Source organism: Lolium perenne, chromosome 6 (genome assembly GCF_019359855.2).
Source record: "Lolium perenne isolate Kyuss_39 chromosome 6, Kyuss_2.0, whole genome shotgun sequence".
Taxonomy (NCBI): Eukaryota; Viridiplantae; Streptophyta; class Magnoliopsida; order Poales; family Poaceae; genus Lolium; species Lolium perenne.
In genome coordinates, this window is record NC_067249.2 from 179,192,964 (window position 1) to 179,202,687 (window position 9,724).

Below are 9,724 nucleotides of genomic sequence, written 5' to 3' on the forward strand. Positions count from 1 at the left end.
GGATTTTCACCCTGAAAGGTAGAACTCTAAACTTCTCCTATGCAGCCGTCCCCACATACAAGTCGTTGTTTGAAGCCACGAAGCTCCAAGCCAATTTTACCTCACCACCAAGATCCGACCACCATTGCTCTTCCACTGATATCGGCTTTTATGACCTTCTCCGCCAGCACCATGGAAAGAAAACGAGCTCCATGATATTAACAGCCAGCGGAGTTTCGAAGCGCTCCCTCTGAAACCAAACGGTCAGATAAAAAACATGGGTGCGCCCGACCGAAAACACTCAATCCAGCAATCTTCAGGCATTGATCGCACAATGAATTTCGCTGGCGGGACCTTCCGGAACACGACAATCCAGCTAGTCCGGTGGGAAGAAGCTTCCGAGCGATCTTCACTTGGCGCGAGAGAAACCCTAGGACAATCACCTTTATAAGGCATGACGGCAGGCCCCCTTGCAGCCGCCCACTGGTCGACCTCATCGGCGAAAGAGAAGGCCGCCACCAACCACAGACCTGTCGATGAGTCGTCCGCGGCCACCCCCCAAACCGAAGAAGGCCACCAACGTGAGCTGTCGGAAGGAGGGGGAGCAGAGGACTCATCGGCCATGACCAGGCACGACCACGCTACCGAGAAAGCCGGATCCGCAGCCTTCGGGGTCACCCCCGCCGCCGGCCGCATCGTCGAGCCATCACCCGGCCACCGCAGCCCTTGCCAAGGCAGCCGGCGCGACGCACCGCAGAACAACCGTGCGAGGCCGCCGCCCCGGATCCTACCGTGGATCCCACCATGCTGGCCACCGAACAGCCCCGACCGATCGTCACCACAGCAGATCTAGCGTCGCGCGGCCTCCGCGCGACGCGAGAGGGAGACCTGCTGCCGCCAAGAGCTTCACGAGCTTTGCCCGCATGCGCGCGCCGGCGGCGGTAGGGAGGAGAGAGATCGGAGGAGGGGAGAAAGTGGTGGCGGCGGTAGGGCTCCGCCCGAGTCGCCTGACGCGGGGGGGGGGGGGGGGGCGACGCGGGAGCAGTTTCCTCCGATGTGTTAGTAGTGCGTACATAGGCAAACTAACCAGCGATGGCGACCGGGCTGGCCTCTATGGCCATCGCGATCGCCCACGCCTTCGCCCTCTTCGTCGGCGTCGTGGTCGCCACCAACATCTCGGGCGGGCACCTGAACCCCGCCATGACCTTCGGCCTTGCCGTGGGCGGCAACATCACCATCCTCACCGGGATCTTCTACTGGGTCGTCTTCATCGCGTCCTACCACTACCAGCCCGTGGCCGACCACGACTACGCCTAAATCGCATAGGTCGTCGAAGCGTCGACGCTCGCTCTACCCGTTTCAGATGTGCATCGTTAAGTTGCTTGCTCTTCCTCCCGTGATGTGATCAAGGTTGTGTACGAATGGTGTCGTTTCCCTTTTGATTCAAAAAAAAATCCATGTAAACAGGTTCTGCTGTCCTCGTTTGAAATTTGAAAGGAAGAAAAAACGTTCTACGGAGTATTTTGCAGTTGGTTATTTTTCTTCACTGAAACTGCAAGGCGGAACTTGTATTAACTGCAAAATAACACGTTTTATTTACCGTTGCGCTCCTTTCCTGCAAACCACATCCTCCTCTCCCCTTTCAAATGTTTCTCAGAGAGTCAGAGAGTCAGAGGCGCGCCCGAAACTGTATTTCTCTGCAGTTGCTCCTCCATTTTCCAATTGCTGAAGACGACCATACGAGATACGACCATGGCATCCAACCTCAGTGCTCACTTGCAGCGCTCCTTTTCGGCGCCGGCGCTCCGGTCGTACCTCGCGGAGTTCATCTCAACCTTCCTCTTCGTGTTCGCCACCGTCGGCTCCGCCGTCTCTGCCAGTCCGTCCAACGTCCTCTGATTTACACGCAGTACAGGTACAGCTCGTTTCTACAACTGAAATCATGCGGTTTGGATGTTGGTGCAGGGATGCTGACGCCGGACGTCACGTCCAAAGCCTCGTCCCTGGTGGCCACCGCCGTGGCCCAGGCGTTCGCGCTCTTCGCCGCGGTGTTCATCGCGGCCGATGTCTCGGGCGGCCACGTCAACCCCGCCGTCACCTTCGCCTTCGCCCTCGGCGGCCACATTCCATTTCCGACCGCCGCCCTCTACTGGGCATCCCAGTTGCTCGGCTCCACCTTCGCCTGCTTCATCGTCCACGCCATCTCCGCCGGCCAGGTAACTAAACTGCACTATATATTCCGTGCAGTAGCACTTGCACCGTTGCACCTACTGGTATCTGAGATCTGACAGATCGAGCTGTCCAAAATGACATATGTAGGCCGTCCCAACGACGAGGATAGCCGTGGAGATGACCGGGCTCGGCGCGGGGAATGGGGATCATGGAGGCGATGGCCACGTTCTTGGTGGTGTACACGGTTCACGAGGCGTGCGACCCGCGGGCAGGCGGAGGAGGGGCACCGCGGCGACGGCGATGGTGTCTCTGGTCATCGGGCTCGTCACCGGTGCGTGCGTGCTGGCCACGGGCTCGCTCACCGGCGCGTCCATGAACCCCGCGCGCTCATTCGGGCCGGCGGTCGTCAGCGGGGACTTCTGTTGAAATATTGGGCCTACACTTAGTGGCCCATACTAGATTTCAGATTTTCCTATAAATCTCAAAGCCCACATAGTGGCAGGCTTGTGAATTTGAGCCCAAGTTGGTGGCAGCTCACTAGGGAGTGTCAAGAGGTGGGAAGTTTAGTCCCACATGGAAAGTTGGGAGGAAGTTAGACCACCTTATAAGGTGGGTTGTTCCACCACTAGTAAGTGAGTGAGAATAGGAGTGCTACACGCGCGCTTCTCCTCCTCCTCGCTCGTCTCGACACGACGCGACGCGACGCGCGCGCCGCGCTCGTGGTGAGTGGATTGAGCCTCGAGCCGAGACTTTCCTTACTTTTTGCAGCTCAGGAAAACGAACAGAGTCCTAGACGGACGCATCGCAGTTAGTCGGTTCGGGTCGCTCCCGGATCGTGGGCTATGTTTCCCGAGCCTATATAATCTCCTGCCCAGCTACCGCAGAAACACATCCAATATACGAGTTAGGGTTTCCACCTCTCGCTGCTTGCGCCGCCATCGCAGCCTACTCCATCCCGCGCGCCGACGTGCATCGACGAACGGGAGAGCAGGTCTCCGGAACCGCTCGTCCTTGCGATCCTGTACGGGAGAGGGCGAATTAGGTTTTTGGGAAGCGCTCTGCGCGACTGCTCAAGCTCTTCATCACGGGTCGCCTTCCGTCCAAGTCGGGCGGTGCTGCCTACCGTCGTCTTCAACGCCATCTACTTCGACCCGTCGTCCCTGTCGTCAACAACGTTGTCATCAACAACGTTACTGCTGCGACATCATCTGCTACACCTCCACCGCCACCTCCACCAGATCGGTACGTGTGACATATCTCGATCTGTTTAGCGATGGATGTTGTACTGTTTGCTCTGCTACTGTTCATGTTGATCACTACATCTAGTATGTTTGAGTTTCACATGTTAGTAGTTACTGTCGTCATGCTTAATATTCTGGAATTAATCATGGAAATTGTGCCTAATTATCCAACAATCCAAAAATCTAATTGTAGGCAATTTCCTGAGTTAACAATGGCTGGTTTTTCCGATGCACTGAGGCCGGATAATTTTACCGGTGTGCACTTTAAGAGATGGCAGTATAAGGCCATGCTCTGGCTTACTCATCTGAAAGTGTTCGATGTTACTGATGGTTTACCTGAAGGAACTATATCTGACCAAGATCAGAACAAGTTCAAGGAAAATAATACTCTCTTTGTCGGATGCGTTCTGAGTATTCTTGCTGATCGTCTGTGTGATGTGTACATGCACATAACAGATGGTAAAGAGCTCTGGGAGGCACTGAATGCTAAGTTCGGTGCAACAGATGCAGGCAGTGAACTGTACATCATGGAGAACTTCCATGACATCAGGATGGTTAACAACCGTTCTGTAGTCGAACAAGCTCATGAGATACAGTGCATTGCGAAAGAACTTGAGCTCCTTAAGTGTGCCTTACCTGACAAGTTTGTGGCTAGATGCATCATCGCTAAGTTGCCTCCTTCATGGAGGAACTTTGCCACAACTCTCAAACACAAGAGACAGGAGATATCAGTTGAAAATCTGATAGCGTCTCTTGATGTTGAGGAGAAAGCTCGGGCTAAGGATAATACTGAGAAAGGAGAGGGTCAGTCTAGCGCCAACATGGTGCAGAAGAAACCCTACAGCAAGAACAAAGGGAATAACAAGCCCTCCTTCAATAAGCCTATGAAGACTACAACCTTCAAGAAGAAGAAGATGATAAACAAAGCAGATCTGAGCTGCTTTACATGTGGAGAGACTGGCCACTTTTCTAAGGACTGTCCGAGAGAGGCGCAGACCGCAAGAAAAAGGCGAGGCAAGTCAACACGGTGACCGCTAGCAATGCTGATGGGTACGGTAATCTCTTTACTGTTCTTTCGGTACTTCAATCTCCATGTTGGTGGATTGATACAGGTGCTAATGTTCATGTGTGTGCTGACATATCCATGTTCACTTCTTACCAGGTCGCCCGGGATTCTTCCGTCTTGATGGGGAATGGGTCACATGCTTCTGTTCGTGGTGTTGGCACGGTAGATCTGAAGTTCACTTCGGGGAAGATCGTGCAGCTGAGGAACGTGCAGCATGTCCCTACTATGAACAAGAATCTCGTTAGCGGCTCCCTTCTATGCAGAGATGGGTTTAAGGTTGTGTTAGAGTCGAATAAAGTAGTTGTTTCCAAATTTGGACAATTTATTGGTAAAGGCTATGAGTGCGGAGGCTTGTTCCGCTTTTCGCTTTCTGATTTCAGTAATAAGTCTGTGAACCATATTTGTGGCAATGTTAGTGATGATACCAGTGTTTGGCATTCTCGTTTATGTCACATTAATTTTGGTTTAATGTCTCGGCTATCCAGTTTAAGTTTAATTCCGAATTTCACCATTGCCAAAGGTTCTAAGTGCCACAGTTGTGTGCAATCAAAGCAACCTTGGAAGCCTCACAAGGCGGCCGAGGAGAGAAACTTGGCACCTCTAGAACTCATACATTCTGATCTATGCGAGATGAATGGTGTGTTGACAAAAGGTGGAAAGAGATATTTCATGACATTGATTGATGATGCGACTAGATTCTACTATGTTTATTTGTTGCGAACTAAAGATGAAGTTTTAGACTACTTTAAAATTTATAAGGCCGAAGTTGAAAATCAACTAGAGAGAAAGATCAAGCGTCTTAGGTCGGATCGTGGTGGCGAATATTTTCCTAAAATCTTTGATGAATTCTGTGAGGAACATGGCATTATTCATGAGAGGACGCCTCCCTATTCACCCCAATCAAACGGGGTTGCCGAGAGGAAAAACCGCACGCTGACTGACTTGGTGAATTCCATGTTAGCCACTGCTGGTTTATCAAAGGCATGGTGGGGGGAGGCTTTGTTGACTTCATGTCATGTCCTGAATAGAGTTCCTAACAAGAATAAAGATAAAACCCCTTACGAGGAGTGGGCTGGGAGAAAACCATCACTTTCTTATTTGCGCACATGGGGATGTTTGGCGAAAGTCAATATTCCAATTACTAAGAAGCGCAAACTTGGACCAAAAACAGTGGATTGTATCTTTCTAGGTTATGCTCCTCGGAGTGTAGGATATAGATTTTTAGTAGTTCAATCCGAGGTACCTGATATGCATGTTGATACTATTATGGAATCTCGTGATGCAACATTTTTTGAGAATATGTTTCCTATGAAAGATATGCATAGCATTGCTAGAATTTCTACCGAGATAATTCACGAGTCCAGTACATCTAATGAGTATTTTGAACAATCACATGAGAATGTTACTGAGAAGGATGACAATGAAGCTCCTAAACGGAGCAAGAGACGAAGGATTGAAAAATACTTTGGTGATGATTTCATTGTGTACCTTGTGGATGATACTCCCACGTCCATTGCAGAGGCATATGCATCTCCAGATGCAGATGACTGGAAAGAAGCTGTCCATAACGAGATGGACTCGATCCTTTCTAATGGAACTTGGGAGCTATCAGAACGACCCCATGGATGCAAGCCTGTGGGCTGCAAATGGGTGTTCAAGAAGAAGCTAAGACCTGATGGTACTATTGAAAAGTACAAGGCGCGGCTTGTAGCGAAAGGCTACACACGAGAGAGAAGGCGAAGATTACTTCGACACCTATTCACACAATCGCTAGACTTACCACCATTCGAGTACTACTATCCATGGCTGCCTCCTATGGTCTTATCGTTCATCAAATGGACGTAAAGACAGCTTTCCTTAATGGAGAGTTGGAAGAGGAAATCTATATGGATCAGCCTGATGGGTTTGTAGTAAAAGGTGAAGAAAGAAAGGTGTGCAAGTTGCTGAAATCTTTATATGGCCTGAAACAAGCACCTAAGCAATGGCATGAGAAGTTTGACAGAACTTTAACTTCTGTAGGCTTTGTTGTCAATGAGGCTGACAAGTGTGTTTAGTATCGCTATGGTGGGGGCGAAGGTGTTATACTATGTTTGTATGTGGATGATATTCTGATCTTTGGTACAAACATGAGAGTAATACACGAGGTCAAGTCTTTCTTGTCAAAGAGCTTTGATATGAAAGATCTGGGAGAAGCTGATGTGATTCTGAACATCAAGCTGATTAAGAACGAGAGTGGGATTACTCTAACGCAATCCCATTATGTTGAGAAGATCTTGAGCCGGTTCGGCTATATTGATAGCAAGTCTTCTCCAACACCTTATGATCCCAGTGTGACACTACGCAAGAACCGGAGGATTGCCATAGATCAATTGAGATATTCTCAGATCGTTGGCTCACTCATGTACTTAGCGAGCGCGACTAGACCCGACATCTCTTTTGCTGTTAGCAAGTTGAGTAGGTTCATGTCAAACCCGGGTGCGATCATTGGCATGCACTTGATAGGGTCATGCGCTACCTATGTGGTACAATGAGTTATGGGATTCACTATTCAGGACACCCAGCTGTGCTTGAAGGATATAGTGATTCGAATTGGATCTCAGATGTAGCTGATCTGTACGCCACAAGTGGGTATGTATTTACCTTTGGAGGTGGCGCAGTATCATGGAGATCTTGCAAGCAAACCATATTGACGAGGTCAACTATGGAAGCAGAACTTACTGCTTTAGACACAACCACTGTTGAATCAGAATGGTTGCGTGAGCTCTTGATGGACTTGCCTGTGGTTGAAAAACCTGTTCCGGCAATCCTTTTGAATTGTGACAATCAAACTGTAATTGTCAAAGTGAACAATTCTAAGGATAACGCGAAGTCATCAAGACATGTCAAGAGACGTTTGAAGTCTGTCAGAAAATTGCGAAACTCCGGAGTAATAACTGTTACATATATTCAAACAGACAAAAACCTGGCAGATCCCTTTACAAAGGGACTATCACGTAATGTGATAGAAAGTGCATCGAGGGAGATGGGTTTGAGACCCGTTGATGTTACACCATAGTGGTAACCCAACCTTTGTGATCGGAGATCCCGTGAATTAGGACCTGGGAAGAACAAACTAGTGGTTTAATTGAGGAGAGTATAATGTAACCCTCTCTATGTGAAGATGCACAACTCTCAATTGCTGTAAGGCAGGTTGGCAACAAGCCTTAATGTGTTTATGTTGGCTATATTATCAAAGATGCTGTCCTACAGAGCATTCTTGAAATAACACACCTATATGAGTCCGATTGTTAAAAGTCGCAATCTATGAGATTTTGGGTGATCTCTAGTAAACTCATGAAGAGACCACGAAGTATGACGCATATGCTTCACCCGCGGGGTAGGCTACTGGCAGCCATGTACTGGTCATGACTTTGAGTGAAACCCTGTTCACGCAAAACTTGCAATTCAAGGCTTAGTCCATTGTTCAAGTGTGAGTGGATGTAGCTTAAGGTTCTAGGCGGAAGTACAACTTAACAGTCTCCGCTGAAACACTGGTATATAAACAAGCAGCGAGTATTGGTAAATCTCTAAATGGGGATTTGAGATCTGGTGGGGGATTGTTGAAATATTGGGCCTACACTTAGTGGCCCATACTAGAATTCAGATTTTCCTATAAATCTCAAAGCCCACATAGTGGCAGCCTTGTGAGTTTGAGCCCAAGTTGGTGGCAGCTCACTAGGGAGTGGCAAGAGGTGGGAAGTTTAGTCCCACATGGAAAGTTGGGAAGAAGTTAGACCACCTTATAAGGTGGGTTGTTCCACCACTAGTAAGTGAGTGAGAATAGGAGTGCTACACGCGCGCGCTCCTCCTCCTCGCTCGCTCGTCTCGACTCGACTCGTCACGTCACGACACGGCACGACGCGCGCGCCGCGCTCGTGGTGAGTGGATTGAGCCTCGAACCGAGACTTTCCTTACTTTTTGCATCTCAGGAAAACGAACAGAGTCCTAGACGGACGCGTCGCAGTTAGTCGGTTCGGGTCGCTCCCGGATCGTGGGCTATCTGTAACCGACTCAAAACGTTCGTGCGACGTGGGCGTGGCCCACGTTGCCTAGGGTTTCCCGAGCCTATATAATCTCCTGCCCGGCTACCGCAGAAACACATCCAATATACGAGTTAGGGTTTCCACCTCTCGCTGCTTGCGCCGCCATCGTAGCCTACTCCATCCCGCGCGCCGACGTGCATCGGCGAACGGGAGAGCAGGTCTCCGGAACCGCTCGTCCTTGCGATCCTGTACGGGAGAGGGCGAATTAGGTTTTTGGGAAGCGCTCTGCGCGACTGCTCAAGCTCTTCATCACGGGTCGCCTTCCGTCCAAGTCGGGCGGTGCTGCCTACCGTCGTCTTCAACGCCATCTACTTCGACCCGTCGTCCCTGTCGTCAACAACGTTGTCATCAACAACGTTACTGCTGCGACATCATCTGCTACACCTCCACCGCCACCTCCACCAGATCGGTACGTGCGACATATCTCGATCTGTTTAACGATGGATGTTGTACTGTTTGCTCTGCTACTGTTCATGTTGATCACTACATCTAGTATGTTTGAGTTTCACATGTTAGTAGTTACTGTCGTCATGCTTAATATTCTGGAATTAATCATGGAAATTGTGCCTAATTATCCAACAACTTCAAGAACCAGGCCGTGTACTGGGCGGGGCCAATGATCGGCGCGGCTGCTGCGGCGCTGGTGCACCAGAGCTTGGTGTTCCCGCCGGTGCCTGCCCCGTTGCAAGGGACTGTGGAGACGGTGGCTGTGTGATCTGATGACTGATGAGATCGAATGGTGGATTAGGTAGAGCAGGTACGGTTTGCAAAAAAACAAAAAAAAAAAGACTAGCTAGGTTATCGCTGTCGTGGTATGTTAGTATGCGAATCTTTAGTTACAGAGTTAGTATGTAGTGCTAGGGCCAGTGCTTATATGATGCAGGTTTTGTATACTAGTGGTTGGGGCGCCCCTTGGGGCGCCTCCTCGCCGTATAGTGGCGGCCCAATCTTGTCCAAAGCTTGGTTTTTCTCCACTTTTGTTGCTCCTTTACCTCTCTCTCCAGTCTCCACAGTATTCCTTCTTTAACTCCCTCTACACATTATTCCATCGTTCAGTTTTGCTGAACATCCACCACATCCTCTTCTCCTCCTGTCACAACACATGGATGTTTCATAGCAAGCCGGTGAAACATGATGTGACATACAATTCCATGAAGCGCATGACTTATACACCCTCCTCCCTC

The 9,724-nt window shown here is 49.8% G+C and overlaps 1 pseudogene; it reads left to right on the forward strand.

The window, feature by feature from the left end:
• Nucleotides 1–1,731: 1,731 nt before the first annotated feature.
• LOC127306802 (probable aquaporin TIP5-1) lies at nt 1,732–9,314 on the forward strand (annotated as a pseudogene).
• Nucleotides 9,315–9,724: the final 410 nt, after the last annotated feature.